The sequence below is a fragment of the Amblyomma mixtum genome, chromosome 4, assembly GCF_055824585.1.
Source record: "Amblyomma mixtum isolate Tamu chromosome 4, ASM5582458v1, whole genome shotgun sequence".
Lineage (NCBI taxonomy): Eukaryota > Metazoa > Arthropoda > Arachnida > Ixodida > Ixodidae > Amblyomma > Amblyomma mixtum.
In genome coordinates, this window is record NC_143015.1 from 71,814,690 (window position 1) to 71,832,820 (window position 18,131).

Sequence of the window (18,131 nt, forward strand, 5' to 3'; positions counted from 1 at the left end):
TCCACCACCACCGGAGAGTCGGCGTTCCTGGCCTGGTGTGCAGACGCGTGTGCGTATGGGCTCCGGCCATTTCTCCTATTTTGACCGACTTTTGACCTTTCGCCGACTTTTACTGTGTCTCCCGAAGTTCACGAAGGTGCTTGGCACCTGCCCAGCCCAATTTCGGGTCCGGCACTCCGTTTTTGTGACCTGCATGGACACTTGTTTCCACCGAGCCCAGCGCCAGCCTCGCTAAGCCTACCGCCGCTGGCGATAGGCTCTGCTTCGCAGCCGGGCCCAGTGTTTCGCCAAGCATGGGCGTCGTCACCGTGGAGGGGGAGGATCTAGCCCCTCAAGATTATATACCCACGGACTGAACCTACGTAACCCGCTGCTACGAAAGCGGCTCCACCGCTTCTTCATCGAAACGCACTCCCAAGCCACCGCTGACGGAGACGCCTTCCGCGTCCGCCCAGCATACCGCGTCCCAGAAGCTACCTCCCTCCACGTCACGTAAGCTACCTCGAGGTGCACCGTCACTGCCACGTCTCCCTCTTGAAGACTTTAAAGTCATCATTCGCCCTCGCGGGGGCCTCAATCTGCGTGCCTGGGGCGAGAACGCTCTTCGCAGAGCAATCACCTCAAGCCTTCGTTTGACTTACCCCAATACCGCAGAGGACCGCCTTCGGGTGAATTTCGTTCACAACACCCTCACCTTTAGCACCCCGAACCGGGACCGCGCCATCACTTACACGAAGCTACAGGAAATCATCCTGGGTCCGACAAGCTACCCAGTTGCCACCTATTTGGCCCCACCAGGCGCATACGTCCGAGGTATCATTCACCACCAATACGTCATTGAGACCCAGGAGGAAATCATGGAGTACTTGATACCCCAGAATCCAGAACACTTCATTCTCTACGCCCGCCGTTTAGGCAAGACCCAATCTATTGTCATCACTTTCGCAGGGACAAAGGTCCCCCGCCAAGTCTCCTACGCAGGAAGTGCTGTGTGCTGCTACATCTTCAAGAACAAAGTGGAAGCCTGCCTTAACTGTCGCAAAACGGGACACCGAGAGGACGTTTGCCCGTCTCCCAAGCTCTCCAAGTGTCCTCACTGCGGAGTTTGCGACCCTGACGAAACTCATGAATGCACCCCCACTTGTATAGTTTGTTCTGGTCCTCACCAGACTGGTTCCTCCATGTGTAAACGCCGCTACAAAGTGCCTGCTGCCGTACTGAAACGCCAGCTACAAGCTGACTCAGACAGTGCCTCCACCTCCCATTGTTCTCGATCCCGGACCCGTCGCCAAGGGTCTGGAAACACCTCGGTCAAAATGGATTCTAACCGCTCCTCCTCCTCTTACCGGCGCTCCAGCCGGAATCGCTCCCAGTCCTTCCCACCCCTGGACTCCAAGTCGTCTCCTCACCGAGAGCCCTCCACGAAAAGCCAGGTGAGCTGGGCAGCTGCGGCTTCTCACTCTCAGCAATCTGTCTCGTGATTCAGAGCTGCAAGCCCTGCGCGACGAGATAACAGCCCTTAAAGCTAGCAAGAGAAAAGTATACAACAGCTGTATCCTACCGGTACTCACCTATGGGGCAGAAACGTGGAGGCTAACAAAGAGGGTTCAGCTTAAGTTAAGAAAAACGCAGCGAGCTATGGAAAGGAAAATGATAGGTGTAACGTTAAGAGATCGGAAGAGGGCGGAGTGGGTGAGGGAACAAACGCGGGTTAATGACATCTTAGTTGAAATCAAGAGGAAGAAATGGGCTTGGGCAGGGCATGTAATGCGAAGGCAAGATAACCGCTGGTCCTTAAGGGTAACGGAGTGGATTCCAAGAGAAAGCAAACGTAGCAGGGGACGGCAGAAAGTTAGGTGGGCGGATGAGATTAAGAAGTTTGCAGGGATACAGTGGCGGCAACTGACAAAGGACAGGGTTAATTGGAGAGACATGGGAGAGGCCTTTGCCCTGCAGTGGGTGTAGTCAGGCTGATGATGATGATGATGAAAGCTAGCAATCATAGACTCCAACAAGAAAACGCTTCTTTAAAGCGTCCACCCTTTGCACCGGATCCACCACCTCAAACAAATCCCACTCTACCAGTTCAACCTGTTCCGACCATCTCACCTCAGGCGCCCCCATCTACTCCCCCGCAACCCAAAGATACTACCTCTAGTCCTCCCTCTAAGCGGAAAGCTACCTCCCGCCCAGAACGCTACGTTAATTTTGCCGACCTCGAGGAATTTGAGGCTCGCCTAGAGGAAAAATTAGAGGCTAAAATTGATGCTAAGCTCGAAGCGAAATTTGCTGAGTTCTCCCATCAAATCCAACAGCAAATGCTCCAGTTCCAACAACAAATGCAGTAGCAAATCCAACAACAACTTAACACCCTCATGCAACAGATCCAAACACGCGTCACAGGCCTTGAAGCTAGGGGAGACGCAACGGCCGCCCTCCACACGACGCGCGGTAAACCATACGGTCGCTTGCCGCACGCTCCCACCACCCAACCCATCTTAGCTTCACCCACACTTCACCATGGCGCCCCGCCACCTAATTAATGTGTGGCAATGGAACTGCAGGGGGTTTCGCCGCAAGCGAGGCAACCTGCAGCAGTATGTCCAAAATTCCGACATCCCCCCTGATATCATTGCCCTTCAGGAAACTCATGGCCCAGTGAAACTACCTGGCTATAAACCATACTCCCCCCCTAGATGTCACCACTCCCGACACCGCTATTTTGGTTCAACGCAACCTGACGGCCGTCCAACACTCAGACGACGTTGGGGTAGACTGCGTCTTGCTCGAACTCCTCCCTCGTAAAAGGGGCGACCAAAGCCTCTTCATTCTTAACCTTTATAGCCCTCCAAAAGACAGAAGACGCGACTTCACAACCCTTCTTTCCCGGGTCAACAGGCTCGCGCACCATTCCGGTCTCCTCCTTGTAGGAGATTTCAATGCCCACCACCCCGCTTGGGGTTACCGCACCGCCAATCGAAAGGGTAACACTCTGTGGTTGCGAGCACAGGAACTGGGCTTCACCCTTGTTACTGACCCTCACACCCCCACCCGCGTAGGAAACAGCGTGTCTGTTGACACTTCACCTGATCTGACATTCTGCAAAAACGTACGGTTCGATCAGTGGCTCAACACTGGGAATACCCTCGGCAGCGACCACCACCTCCTCGCGACCACCCTCAGCATGTCCCCGTTCCGCCGGAGAGTTCGCCCGACCCTAATCACGGATTGGGACAAGTTTCGTTCCCTACGTGCTCAGAAAGCCCCTACCCGGATTAATAACCTGGACGAGTGGATCTCCAAACTACAGGCAGATGTCTCTGCTACTACTCAAGAGTCACCTATCACGGCTGATCAATCCAATACAGACAGCCGGCTCCTCCACCTATGGCAGGCCCGCGAAAGCCTGCAAAACCGTTGGAAAAAACAGCGCCACAATAGAACGCTTCGGCGTAGAGTAGCTCAGATAGACAAACAGATTGAGGCGCACACTATCGCACTGACTACCCAGCAATGGGGTCAAGTTTGTGACAACATGCGTGGACAGCTCGGGCTAACTCGCACCTGGCACCTTCTCCGTTACCTTTTAGACCCAGACGGTTGCAAAACATCCCAACGAGACAGCATTTCCCGCATAGTCCATCAACACCCTGGCTCAGACAAGGATCTTCTCGATGAACTTCGTGTACGCTATCTTAATACTACTTCCCCGGACCCTCTCCCCCCTACATGGGCGGTGCCAACCCTGCCCTCGATCAGGAGATTTCGGAAGCTGAGGTAAGATTCACTCTCACTCAGCTCCGTCCTAACTCTGCCCCGGGACCGGACGGCATTTCCAACAAAACTCTCCGTAATTTAGATGACCCTTCCATTGAGGCCCTCACTGCCTTTATGAATGATTGCTGGAGAGGGGGTAAAATCCCCACAGCATGGAAACATGCACGCGTGACTTTCATACCGAAGCCAGGCAAACAACTAGCTCTCGAAAACCTCCGCCCCATCTCCCTCACTTCCTGTGCTGGGAAACTGATGGAGCACGTCATTCTCAACCGTCTCAATAATTACGTTGAAGATAACCATCTCCTACCTCGCACCATGATTGGCTTCCGCTCAAATCTCTCTACGCAAGACATTATGCTCCAGCTCTCACGAGAGATACTGTGCCCCTCTGCCAGAGCAGGAACAAAGGCTATTCTAGGGCTTGATTTAACTAAAGCATTTGACAGCATCTCGCACGGAGCTATTCTCACTAACCTCTCCCTACTAAATCCTGGTCACCGTACCTACGAGTATATACGTACTTTCCTCTCTGGTCGTACAGCTGAACTTAGCTTTGGCTCTCTCCTCTCAGACCCTATAGACCTCGGTAGCAATGGCACCCCCCAGGGATCCGTTCTCTCCCCCTTTCTTTTCAATGTCGCCTTGCTCACGCTACCTTCTAAATTAGACGCTATCCCCCGGCTATCCCATACCTTATACGCAGACGACATTACCCTCTGGGTTTCAACAGGCAACGATGCTGAGGTTGAATCCGCACTTCAACAAGCGGTCGATGTCATTGAGCGCCATGAAGCCGCAGCCGACCTCTTGTGCTCCCCTCAGAAGTCCGAGCTGCTGCTCATCCGAGGTCAACCCGGCCTCCACGGCCATCCTCCCATCTGCATTACTGCTAGTGGTCAGCCCATACGCGAAGTATCCACCATTAGGGTATTGGGGCTCCTCATCCAGAGCAATCGGAAAAACACCGACACTCTAGCTAAACTTAGTCTCTGTATCGCAGATCATTCGTCTAATTCGTCGCATTGCTAATAAACATAGAGGCATGCGAGAGGCTGACCTCCGACGTCTTGTTCAGGCGTTTGTTATCAGTCGCCTCACATATACCCTCCCTTACCTCTACCTTAGCTGCCAGGAACAGGACCGCGTTGACTGCCTTATTCGACAGGCATACAAGGCGGCTCTTCATCTCCCCCACCGAACCCCCACGTATAAACTACTGGAATTAGGGGTCTACAACACTGTGGCGGAGCTCTCGGAAGCTCATCTCACCTCTCAGTACGAGCGTCTCACTCACACCTCCACGGGACGTCACATACTCGACAAGCTTGGAATACGCTTCGAAACAACCACACCCGACAGGGTCCAGCTTCCACACCATATCCGCAGTAACCTTATCGTTACCCCTCTTCCTAAAAATATGCACCCAGAGTATCATGTCGCTCGCCGCAAGCACAGGGCTAAGTCTCTGCACAAAAAGTATTTAACAGATCGGACAGCAGTCTATGTCGACGCCGCCGAATACCCCGACCGCGAAGCTTTTTCGCTCGCGGTTGTAAACCACTGCGGACGGCCGCTAGTTGCGTGCTCCATTCCCGTCAGATCGCCTGAGGAGGCCGAGGAGGCGGCCATAGCCTTGGCGATGGTCTCCACCTCTGCAGAGACCATCTTCAGCGACTCTAAATCTGCGATTCGTAATTTCGCCAAAGGCCGGGTCTCCCCTGTCACCCTCTCTCTCCTCCACTCCACCGAACTTCAACTCCGCCCGATCCAATTGATTTGGGTCCCTGCGCACTCATCGCATCCAGGGAACGAGGCAGCCCACAATTATGCCCGAGGATTCGTCGACCGGGATGTGATGTCGCCCGTCCTGCGGACGGCGGGGAATCGTATGGTTACATTTAATGACATAACCATGCACTACCGCTTAGGTAGACTTCTATATCCACCCGCACATAGTTCTCTCACCAAACCCCAAGAAGTTGCGTGGAGGCAACTCCAAACGAACACTTTCCCCAACCCCGCGATATATGCCCGAATATACCCTGGGGTCTACTCCCCTTCCTGTCACCTGTGTGGCCAACATGCCACTCTATCCCACATACACTTGGCTTGCCCTCGGGACTCCCCCCCTCGAGGCTTGCAGCTCTCGAATCCAGACCAGTGGGAGGCCGCATTGCTCAGTTCCGACTCGGACACACAGATCCGGGTTGTGACAAGAGCCCTAGAAGTCGCCGAACGCCACGGGCTCATGGCCACTTGATGGGGCTGTAACCCCACACCGTCAGATACATTTGTCGACGAAAATAAAGTTTATCCTCCTCCTCCACCACCACCACCTCGCGCCGCTTGCGCCACCCCTCGTGTCTCTTCTTTTCTTCTTCTCTTTTTCCAAGCGAGCGTCAGGCCGCCGCTAGTGCTGCAGGGCGCTTGTGGCATCACACACTCCCACTGTCCCCCTTCCTGTACGGTGCGGTTCGGGTGTCCGCCGCGACGGTTGCTAGGCAATGGCTCTTGCAGCCGCAACAACCACACAAAAGCGCGATTCAGAGAGAGAGAAAAACTTTATTGCAAGAGGAATTCGGGGCACGTCCCAGGGTACCCGCACGACCCCACTGCACTCAAGTGTTTATGTTCCTGAGGTCCATAACACTGGCAGCCCGGCCGGTGGCGATGGTCTGCACGGCCGGGTCCTCCGAGCGCAGCAGGGTCTCCCAGTCCTCCCAGGTCTTGAGGTTCTCTACGTCCTGCGGGGGAGGGTCCGCCGGGCAGAGGGAAAGGATGTGGAGGGAAGAAGCGAAGGGTTCTGGGCATAGGGCGCATTCCGGAGTGGGGAAGGATGGATGATAGTGGGCTAGGGTAAGGGGAGAGAGTGTGTCTGTAGTCTGCACCAGAGTGTTGCGTGATTGTTATCTAGGGTGGTGGTGGTGGTGAAAAACATTTATAATACAATAAATATTTACAGAGAGGTGATTGGGGTAGGCCCTATTGGCCCTTTCCCCTAACAATACTAGGTGGAGCCCCTATTCCGGGGCCCCATTGGCAAGCAACGCCGCCCGCGTCCGGTGAACCAAGGCCTTTTGGGTCTTTAGGTCCTGACAGCCGAGCAGGGCCGCCTCCCAGTCCTCTCTGGTGGGGTTGGGGTTGGGGGGGATAGATGGGTTTGACTGACACGCCCAAACCATGTGGAAGGTGTCAGCCACCTCCCCACAGAACTGGCACGCGCCATCAAAGGATGTATTGAAATGTTTAAGCACCGCCGGGCACAGTACAGTGTTAGTAAGAATTTTGATGAGGAGGCGCTCGTCAGCGCGATCCAGACCCTTACAAGGGGCCGGGTAGCGCCGGTGCTCCTCCTTGTAGTAATCGGTGATTTGTTTGAATGTAATGGCCAGATTGTCTGATTGGGAGTACCCTTCCAAGGACAGGGAGATAGCCCGGGGAGAGAGTGCGCGGGCGGCCTGATCGGCCTGTTCGTTTCCCTGGAGTCCCTGGTGACCGGGAGGGGTGAGGCGGGGGGTAGAGCTGGCGTGAGGCCCTGTAGGACTGCGTCAGCTCGCTGAATGAGTGCATGCGCTCCTTCGTGAATCCCCGATCCGAGGCCACCTGAGCCCGGTTTAAAGAACCTCGGGCTAAAAGGTTGGCGGCCTCGTTCCCGGGATTCCCGGAGTGCGCAGGCACCCATATAAGGCGTCCACTGACCCAGGGAACCAGTTATGAGCGCTTCGTTTCCTTAAAATGATCGGAGTGTAAAACGTCAACGTCAACGTCAACGCCAACGCCAATGAACACAATTAACGCCGAAAGACAACGGCGACGGCGGCGCCGCGAAACGGGCGCCAAAGAGCTGCGCTCTAATACACTGCAATCATGTTTTAGAGCGAGCTCTTTGGCGCCCGTTTCTCGGCACTGCAATCGCCGCCGCGGTGGCTCAGTGGTTATGGTGCTCGGCTGCTGACCCGAAATACGCGGGTTCTATCCCGGCCGCGGCGGTTGAATTTTTTTGGAGGAGAAATTCTAGAGGCCCGTGTACTGTGCGATGCCAGTGCACGTTAAAGAACCCCAGGTGGTCGAAATTTCCGGGAGCCCTCCACTACGGCGTCTCTCATAGCCTTAGTCGCTTTGGGACGTTAAACCCCATAAACCAACCAAACCTAAAACACTGCAATCAAAATAGAGACCGCAGTCACCAAAGACAATAAAAACCGCACATGCGGGAAGCCCACCACGCGCCAAGCGGTTCGGGAATGCGGCGGTGGGTTGACCACAAGGCTTTCACTTTAGAATTTTCAGTGTCTTCGCTAATTTCTTGTGCCTTGTGTGTATGTAGAAACTTGGGCGCTGTCAGTCTGCCCGCATTAGTGATGTATAGTCTGTGTATAGTACCACGTGCACTGCGCCTTTTTTGTTTTTATTTGCCCATAACTGTGGAAGAGGTTTACGCGGCCATAAGAAACACCACCAGAAACACGGCAGCCGGAGCGGACAGAATCGACAACGCCCTAATCCGCAACCTGAGCGACGACCTCATACAAGAGCTCGTCAGCTTTCTTAACAAACATTGGGAGGCGGAGACGGTTCCCGAAGATTGGAAACACGCCGAAGTAATAATGATACCTAAACCTGGTAAAAAGCTACAAATTGAAAACCTCAGGCCCATATCACTCACGTCGTGCCTTGGCAAACTTTACGAACGGGTGGTAACTTTAAGACTGCAAAATTACATGGAAGACAACGACTGTGTACCACATACCAAGTTCGGCTTCAGAGCGAAGCTCTCGACGCAGGACGTTCTCCTCCAAATACAAGAAGATGTCCTGCGAAACGTACCTCGGACGGGAGAAAATGTCATAATGGCCCTGGACATCAAAGGGGCATTCGATAACGTCAGCCACGAAGCGATCCTTACGGGCCTAGACAAGCTGGATTGCGGGCGCAGAATCCACGGCTTCGTCAAAGCCTTCCTGTCCGACAGAACTGCCACCATCGGCATAGGAGACCTTCGATCGGACAAAATTCGCACTCCAAATAAGGGAACACCCCAAGGGTCAGTTATCTCCCCCTTACTTTTCAACATAGCTATGATAGGCCTAGCTCGAAAACTAGAGAACATCGAAGGCATCAGGCATGCAATGTATGCTGACGATATAACAGTCTGGACAAACACGGGTTGTCTCGGAGAGAAGGAAGAAAGGCTACAGCAAGCGGCCTCTTGTGTAGAGCAATACCTCGCAGAAAGAGGACTCGCATGCTCGACCGAGAAATCGGAACTGCTGAGAGTCTGGAGAGGCAAGCAAAACCGGACCGTCCCAACCAACGAGGACCTAAAACTCAACGTCTACCTTGACGGGACACCCATACCCGAAAAGACAACAATAAGAATTTTAGGCATGTGGGTTCAATCCAACCAGCGCAGTACTCACACTTTTACCCTGCTCAAAGCAACAACACTACAAGTCTCACGCATGATCACCCGCATCACCAACAGGCGACATGGCATGCGTGAAGAGGACACACTCAAACTAGTCAGAAGCCTTGTAGTTAGTAGAATCACGTACAGCCTACCCTACCAGTGCCTCAACAAAAACGAAATACAACAAGCGGATGCCCTGCTACGCAAAGCGTATAAGACAGCGCTCCGACTTCCGCGCAACACGTCAACCGAAAAACTCATGGCCCTGGGATTACATAACACCTTTGAGGAGCTACGAGAGGCGCAGCTTGAGTCGCAAAAACTCAGGCTGTTGCAGACAACGACTGGAAGAGCGCTCCTGCAGAGGCTCGGATACCGCGAGCAGATGCGAGAAATGACGAGGACGGCAACGATCCCCGACGAGCTTCGCAAGACCCTCAAGGTAGCGCCAATACCAAAAAACATGGATCCCAACCTCCATCGAGGCAGAAGAGAAGCGAGGGCCGACTTCATCGAAAGAACATACGCTCCTCAAGCCACGACCGTGTATGCAGACGCGTCTTGGAGAGGAGGAGACACCAAAATCGCTGTGGCGGCGGGGGTCGATTCGTCTTTACGCGAAATGACCAGCGCGTCTCTCCGAGGCTGCACAGCTGCAGAGTCCGAGGAAGTAGCCGTTGCTCTAGCGGTGGCGGAGGGCTATAGAACCGGGCGGTCGCTAACAATACTCACCGACTCTCAAACAGCCTGCCGAAATTACATGAATGGCAGGATAGGTCGTCACGCGCTCCGTATACTCCTCGCAGCGAGTGACAGAATTAAAAACCGGGAAGAACAAAACGACAAGATCCGACACAAAATTGTGTGGGTACCGGGGCACACGGGGGTGGCAGGGAACCAAGAGGCCGACAGGATAGCTCGAGGATACATTACTTTCCGAGCATCCGATGAGCCCGCGGAACTCGCGCCAGCACCCAGGGATTACTCGGCCATACTACAAAACTACAGAGACAGAAGATTGCGGTATCCCCCACCGCACAAATCTCTCAGCAGAGAGGAAGCTGTCACTTGGAGACAATTACAAACAGGCTCTTTCCCAAACCTACATATACTAAACAAAATGCACCCTACCATATACGCGGACAAATGTCCCTGGTGCGACGGAAAACCTACTCTCTATCACATCACATGGGCCTGCCAAAAGATAGACGTGGTCCCCAAAATACAAAACCCGAGTGCGGAGCAGTGGGAGACTCTGCTGTCCAGCGACCGCTGTGAAGACCAAGAAGGTCTGGTACAGCGAGCTCAACGGGCGGCAGTGGCCAGCGGAGCCCTGGACTGAGGGCAACCGACCACTGATTAGAGGCGGACGACTTGGACAGAGAAGACTCCTGGGGGTAAAATCAAGGAGAAAACGTCTCTGAAGATGCTCCCAAACCGCAGGAAAAAGGACTAGAGTAAAATAAAGTTTTTCCTTCCTTCCTTCCTTCTATTTGCACTGTAACTGACCGGCACTCCTGCTTCGACTCTTTTTGGTTAAGTTTGGTTTATTGGGGTTTAACGTCCCAAAGCGACTCAGGCTATGAGAAACGCCGTTGTGAAGGGCTCCAGAAATTTCGACCACCTGGGGTTCTTTAACGTGCACTGACATCGCACAGTACACGGGTCTCTAAAATTTCGCCTCCATTGAAATTCGGCTGCCGCGGCCGGGATCGGACCCGCGTCTTTCGGGTCAGCAGCCGAGCGCCGTAACCACTGAGCAACCGTGGCGGGGCTCGTCTCTTTTAAGGCGAAAGCCTTTAATGGCTCATACTGTCGTGACCAAGACGGGTTAGCAAATTTGTCCGCGGTTCAGATTGGTCGAAATGGTCGTAACGTCACTGCGCGCGAATTTTGACGCGTGTCCACAGAAATATGTGAGGCAGTTACTGTGCAATTTCCTTTCCTCAAATACAATTTTCATTTTCTTCATTACGGCCACTCTTTCTCTTCCTCCTTTCACTCCACTTCCTCCCTTCCTGTACGGTGCGGTTCGGGTGTCCAGCGAGATGACAGAGAATTACTGCGCCATTTCCTTTCCTCAAAAAGCGTTGCGTTCAAAGGGCAACGCATCGCGCCGAACGGGTGGTGGCGTTCCGTGGACTCCCTGGCAGCGCTACAACACGCTGTCGTGTTCCACTCCTAAAGGCAAAGATTAAGCGTCATTAATTGGAAGTTAATTAATGCACCAACAGAATGAGAAGTGAACAATCGCGTAGCAGAATGCAGCACTCAGGCTTTCGCCTTTCACCGCTTTAGCCGCTAAAGGTCCTCGTAATTTTTTATGCGAAGCATATTACTAGAGCTACACTACAGCCCGTCGAGCGCGGCGGTGGAGCTACTATTGACCTTTAGCGCGACCACGTGACACCACGTGACAACATGAAGTCACAGCAGAGGAGAGATGGGCTGCCGGCTCGCGCGGTCGGCCGCGGCGGTGGAGGCTCCACATCAGAGGCGCTGCCTGCTGCTGCTGGGGGTACATCAATACAGTCTATAGGGAATGGTGGCGGTGTTGGAATAACTAAGGGTGTTTCCAATGTACTTTACATGGGTGCCAATAATGCTGTTGTAGCCGGTGCTGGGGCAGCGGTTGTACACTTCTAGTGGTTGTATTAAAATGACCAAGTATTCAACCAAGGAAAGCCATGTATTACCAAGCCTAGCCATCAATATGCTTTGCATCTGACTAGGCTTAACCTTAGCTAAGCTTCAGCCATTTTTTTTTGTCCGGTTCGTTTGTCCTCCCAGTTTTCTCATAGCTTCAACGTCTTTCGGGACAGCAGCCGAGCACAGTGGCTACGGTGCTCGGCTGCTGTCCCGAAAGACGCGGGTTCGATCCCGGCCGCGGCGGCTGAATTTCTTTGGAGGAGAAATTCGAGGCCCGTGTACTGTGCGATGTCAGTGCACGTTAAAGAACCCCAGGTGGTCGAAATTTCCGGAGCCCTCCACTACGGCGTCTCTCATAGCCTTAGTCGCTTTGGGACGTTAAACCCCATAAACCAACCAACCCACTTGACCCGCTGCGGTGGCTCAGTGGTTAAAGCGCTCGTCTACCGAGCCGTAGTACCCGGGTTCGAACCCGACCGGTGGTGGTGGTGGTGACAACTTTTTAATAAACGAAAGGAGAGTTTGCAGACCAAAAATGGCCCTTTACATAGGTGGAGTCCTTAGTCCAGGACACCGCTGGACGAGTCCGATACTCGCGCCAGTTGGACTAGAGCTCTTTAATAGTCCAGCCCCGAGCAGTTGAGCAGGGCTGCCTCTCATGCCTCTCGGGAAGGGGAAGGATTGGGGAGAAGGGAAGGATTCTTCTGACAGGCCCAAACCATGTGGAAGGTATCGGATACTTCCCCACAGTGAGGGCAGCGGCCATCAATTTTGGGGTCGAAATGTTTCGCTATTGCAGGACACAACAGAGTGTTGGTCTGCAAGCGCCTCAGAGTTCGCTCATCGGCTTTATTCAGGCCCTTAGAAGGGACCGGGAAAAGCCGATGGCGTTCGCAATAGTCGTCCAGAATTTCCCTGAAGCGCAGAAGCGGTTGTACAATCTCTGAGCCGGAAGAGCCTGGATGAGGTGCCCGGTAGGTAAGCGCTCGGGCAGCCGCGTCCGCAGCCTCATTACCTCTAACGCCCTGATGGCCCGGAGTCCAAACTATGCGTTTGGGCGAAGGGTCCGATTCCCTCACTGCGCGCTTTAATATACAGTAGGCTAAAGGTGAAACCTCGCCAGCCAGGTAGTGTTGACAGGCTCGACGCGAATCTGTCACGATTACCTTCGAATTCGAGTCCGAGGCGGCAAGCGCAATGGCTACTTCCTCGGCCTGCGCTGAATTTCGAGCTCGAAAGGAGAGGCCGTTAACGCAATGGTCCTGGTGAACTACTGCGGCCGTGTAGAATTCAGTGGGCGACGGCCCTGCCACGTCAACGTAGTATACACCCTGTTTGGATCCGTGTCGGTATTCGAGGGCCCAAGCGCGCGCATCTCATCTGCCTTCGTGTGTATGCGTGTCCATGTTGCACGGTAGTAGAGGGACCCAGAGCTTGTGACGCCATAGCTCCGGAATCCGACATGTCTCCTCTGGAGTTCACTCGTGTTGGATGTGCAAGCGGTCTAGAAGGCGGCGCCCGGATGCCGTCTGCGAGAGTCGCGTATATTGGTTCACGAGGTGGGCCTCCCGTAACTCCTGGGAGTCGATTACCCCCAACGCCGACAACTTAGCATTGGAGGTGGCCACTGGGAGGCCATTCGATTCTTATTTCTTGTTGTTTCGTAGTGCGAAGATAAGGAACGGAGTGGAGGATCCTGCTGGTCACGAAGGCATGGGCGAGCCGAAGTGCGTCCCTGCCTCGCAACCCGCCGCGCTTGTTAGAAACGCGATGGATCATACGTCCGACCTGTTCGCCTACGCTCTTGAGTTTGGCAATAGTGGATTCCGGGCTGAGCCTGTTATGGATGAACAGACCTAGTATGCGGAGCTCCTCGACCTCTCTGATAGAACTTCCCGTCAGAGAGATTTGCAAACTCTTGTCTTTAGGATTGGATCTGATGCGCAGAAGTTCCGATTTTGCGGGAGCACATTGGAGACCACAGCCGATAGCGTAGCTATCGATTATGGTGGCGGCCCGCTGAAGGCAGTCCTCTATCCGCGGCGGCCGCGTTTCGATGGAGGAGGAGGAGGAAAATTTTACAGTGAGAGGTCGATGGGGCGAGCCGGAAGGGCCCGCCCGTTACAAACACTAGGAGGGATCCTTAGTCCGGGATCCCTGTAGCTTCCGCAGCGGCCCGGGCTCTAGCTACCAATGCCTGTTGGGCATGGAGTTCGGAGCAGCCGTGCAGGGCAGCTTCCCAGTCCTCTCGAGTGGGGTGGAGGTGGGGTGGGTAGGCAGGATTGGAAGGGCATGCACACATCATGTGGTAGGTGTCCGAAAACTCCTCCTCACAGTGCGGGCACGCGCCCGAGAAAGAAGAATAGAAGTGTTGAGGCGGAACGCAAACGGCGCCCGTGTGCTATGGGATATCGGTACACGCTAAAGATCCCCAGGTGGAGACCTCCACTACGGCACCTCTTTCTTTCTTTCTTTCTTTCTTTCTTTCTTTCTTTCTTTCTTTCTTTCTTTCTTTCTTTCTTTCTTTCTTTCTTTCTTTCTTTCTTTCTTTCTTTCTTTCTTTCTTTCCTTCTTTCTTTCTTTCTTTCTTTCTCTCTTTCTTTCTTTCTTTCTTTCTTTCTTCATTCACTCCTACCTTCCTTTCTTCCCCTACGGCGCGGTTCAGGTGCCCACCGAGGTATGTGAGATAGATACTGCGCCATTTCCTTTCCTCAAAAACCAATTCACCAATTTTTTTTTTAACATTTGGTAAATTTGTAAATTGGTTTTTGAGGAAAGGAAATGGAGCAGTATCTGTCTCACATATCTCGGCGGACACCAGAACCGCGCCGCAAGGGAAGGGAGGAAGGTAGGAGTGAAAGAAGAAAGAGAGAAAGAGGTGCCGTAGTGGAGGTCTCCAGAATAATCTCGACCTCCTGGGGATCTTTAACGTGCACTGGCATCGCACAGCACACGGGTGGTGGTGGTGAAAAGCATTTATGGGCAATTAAATTTTTACAGAAAGGTGATTGGGGTAGGACCCTATAGGCCCTTTCCCCTCAGAGTACTAGTGGAGCCCCTATTCCGGTGCCCCATTGGCAAGCAATGCCGCCCGCGTCCGTTGAACCGAGGCCTTTTGGCTCTTTAGGTCTTGACAGCCGAGCAGGGCCGCCTCCCAGTCCTCTCTGGTGGGGTTGGGGTTGGGGGGGATAGCTGGGTTAGATTGACACGCCCAGACCATGTGGAAGGTGTCAGACACCTCCCCACAGAACTGGCACGTGCCATCAAATGATGTATTGAAATGTTTAAGCACCGCCGGGCACAGTACAGTGTTAGTGAGAATTTTGATGAGGAGGCGCTCGTCAGCGCGATACAGACCCTTACAAGGGGCCGGGTAGCGCCGGTGCTCCTCCTTGTAGTAATCGGTGATTTGTTTGAATGTAATGGCCAGATTGTCTGATTGGGAGTACCCTTCCAAGGACAGGGAGATAACCCGGGGAGAGAGTGCGCGGGCGGCCTGATCGGCCTGTTCGTTTCCCTGGAGTCCCTGGTGACCGGGGGCCCAAATCAGGTTGCGTGGAGTTGGATCTTCAGATCGACAGCTATATTCCAGTATGCGCCAGGCAAGCGAGGGAGCCCAACCCAACTCATAGTTCCGACAGGCCCCTCGCGAGTCGGTTATGATGTGTTTTGACTTGGGATTCGTGAGAGCCAGAGCAATGGCAATCTCCTCCGCGTGTGTTGCGCTGTAGGCTTTGAAAGTGAGCCCGTTAACTGTGTTTGTGTTGTGTACGACTGCGGCCGTGTACCACCCCCCGTGGTGTGGGCCGGCAACGTCTACGTAATACACGTGTTCTTGGTTACCATAGTATCGCGCCAACGCTTCCGCGCGCGCCTGGCGACGACCGCTATGGTCTTCTCTGGACATGTTGCGGGGAAGGGGACGGACCCTGAGGGCGCGTCTCCAGGGTTCTGGCACTCTCTCCCTTTCCTCAGTGTGGTAGGCATGCTTGATGTGTAGCCGGTCCAAGAGGCGGTGACCGGACATGGTCTGTGCAAGACGCGTGTATTGGTTGACTAAGTGGGCTTCTCGAAGCTCCCGGAATGTGTTCACCACGCCCAAGGCCAGAAGTCTCTGGTTGGACGTGGTGACCGGGAGATCAAGAGCCCGCTTGATAACTTTCCTCAGGATGACCTCCAGTTGGTCATCATCGTGTTTGCGCAGGTGCAAGTAGGGAGTTGAGTAGAGGATTCTACTCGTTACGAAAGCATGGGCAAGCCGCAGTGCATCCTTGCTTCGTAATCCGCCCCGCTTGTTGGAGACCCGGCGGACCATTCGGCCCACCTGGTCTCCCACCGTGCGAAGTTTGGCTAGGGTGGTGTCGACTCTGCGTTGGTGGTGTATGAAGAGGCCAAGGACGCGGATCTCCTTGGCCTCCCGGATCGGTACCGAGGGGAGACTGATGCGAAGCGGAGTTGTGTCCCGAGAAGAGGGACGTAAGTGCACAAATTCTGATTTAGCTGGGGCGCACTGGAGTCCGCAGTAGGCCGCGTAGTCGTCGACTAGGGTCGCCGCTGCTTGCAGGCAGGACTCCATGTGGCTCAGGTTACCTTGCGTGGCCCAGATTGTAATGTCATCCGTATAAAGAGCGTGATGTATCCCGGGCAGAGAAGACAATTTGGAGGGAAGGCGAAGCATAGCCAAATTGAAGAGCAGGGGAGACAGGACCGCGCCTTGAGGTGTTCCCCTCGAGCCGATGGTGTATGGCCCGTGTTCCGCATCTTGTATGCGTATATAGGCTTGACGGTCTGTAAGAAATCGACTTATGTAATGGAATGTTTTGTGGCCACAGTTGGTGTTACTGAGGTGGTCCAGGATTACTTCATGTTTGACGTTGTCGAATGCGCCTTTAAGATCCAAGGCCAGGACCACCTTGTCGTTGTGGGGACATTCGACAGGATCTAAAATGTCGTGGTGGAGCTGAATAAGTATATCCTGTGCTGACTTGTGAGGACGAAAACCGAACATGGTGTCCGCGAAAATGTGCTGTGTTTCGAGATAATCGGAGAGTCTGTCGCGCACCATCGTCTCCATCAGCTTGCCGACACAAGACGTCAGAGAGATGGGGCGAAGGTTCTCCACATCGATAGGTTTGCCGGCCTTCGGGATGAAGGTCACGAGTGCCGATTTCCAATCGAGAGGGAGAGGAGTCTCTCCCTCCCAAATGCTATTGAAGCACACGGGCGCCTTTTGCTTTCCGCCTCCATCGAAACGTGGCCGCCGTGGGCGGGTTCGAACCAGGGTACTCCGGCTCGGTAGACGAGCGCCTTAACCACTGAGCCACCGCGGCAGGTCCAGTGGGATTGACGCTATGAGAAACCTGGGAGGACAAGAATCTAGTTGTACGACAGCTTCATGCTTCGTACCTTGAGACGCAAGGTAAATCTACTTCCTGCGTAACCAGCTGTATTTGTACATAGTGTATATTGCCTCCTATCTTTTGTTACTTTCAATCCCCCCTTTCTTTCCCTCTCCCTGTCCTTTTATGCCCGCTAATGGATTGGATTGGAGAAACTTTATTGATCTAGAAGATCAATGGGGCCGGATGAATGGCCTCCTAACGGAGGGCGACCTTTCCCACCCAGTCCGTAAGCTTGGCTTGCGTGTTCTCGTCAGGCTCTCTCAGGAGCCTAAGCCAGGCCTCCCGGGAGGGAGCCGGTAGAAGGTCTTTTGGAGGTGGATTTTCCTTACAGTCCCATATGATGTGTTCGTCTGTTGCTATGTTACCTCAGTGTAAGCAGTTCTATCAGCAGCTCAGGTGCTTCAGGTTTCGATGGTAGATGCCGCGGCTAGCAATATCTGTTCCTTCCAGATTTATTTTTATTGCGTTAGCAATACCACTGTAGGCTTCGCCTCGTCGCGTAGCCCGTTAAACAGCGTTGCTTCAGCCGCGCTCCGCGAGATAGCAGCACCGTCGGCGCGCCGCGCGGCAGCGGCGCCGAGCAGTTTGCTCTGTCTACGATAGATGGCGCCACTGAGAGGTCCGCCATAAGAGAGAGAGAGAGAGAGAAAACTTTATTATGGCAAGTGTGTTTAGACCCCCCTTGGGTCCCTGGACCACCGCACGGTGCCACTCTACGTCGGAACGTTCATGTGGTGTTTGTTCATGACGTCGGCACCCCGAAGCACCGCAGCAAGCTGCGATGGCGGGTCCGGAGACGAGAGCACGACCTCCCAGTCCTCCCAACTTGATAACGCGGGCTGTCCCTGCGGGGTAGGATCAGCAGGGCAGCCGGTAAGGATGTGGAAGAG

The 18,131-nt window shown here is 53.9% G+C and overlaps 1 pseudogene; it reads right to left on the bottom strand.

The window, feature by feature from the left end:
* Positions 1 to 12,495: 12,495 nt before the first annotated feature.
* Positions 12,496 to 16,946, bottom strand: LOC149346961 (uncharacterized; annotated as a pseudogene).
* Positions 16,947 to 18,131: the final 1,185 nt, after the last annotated feature.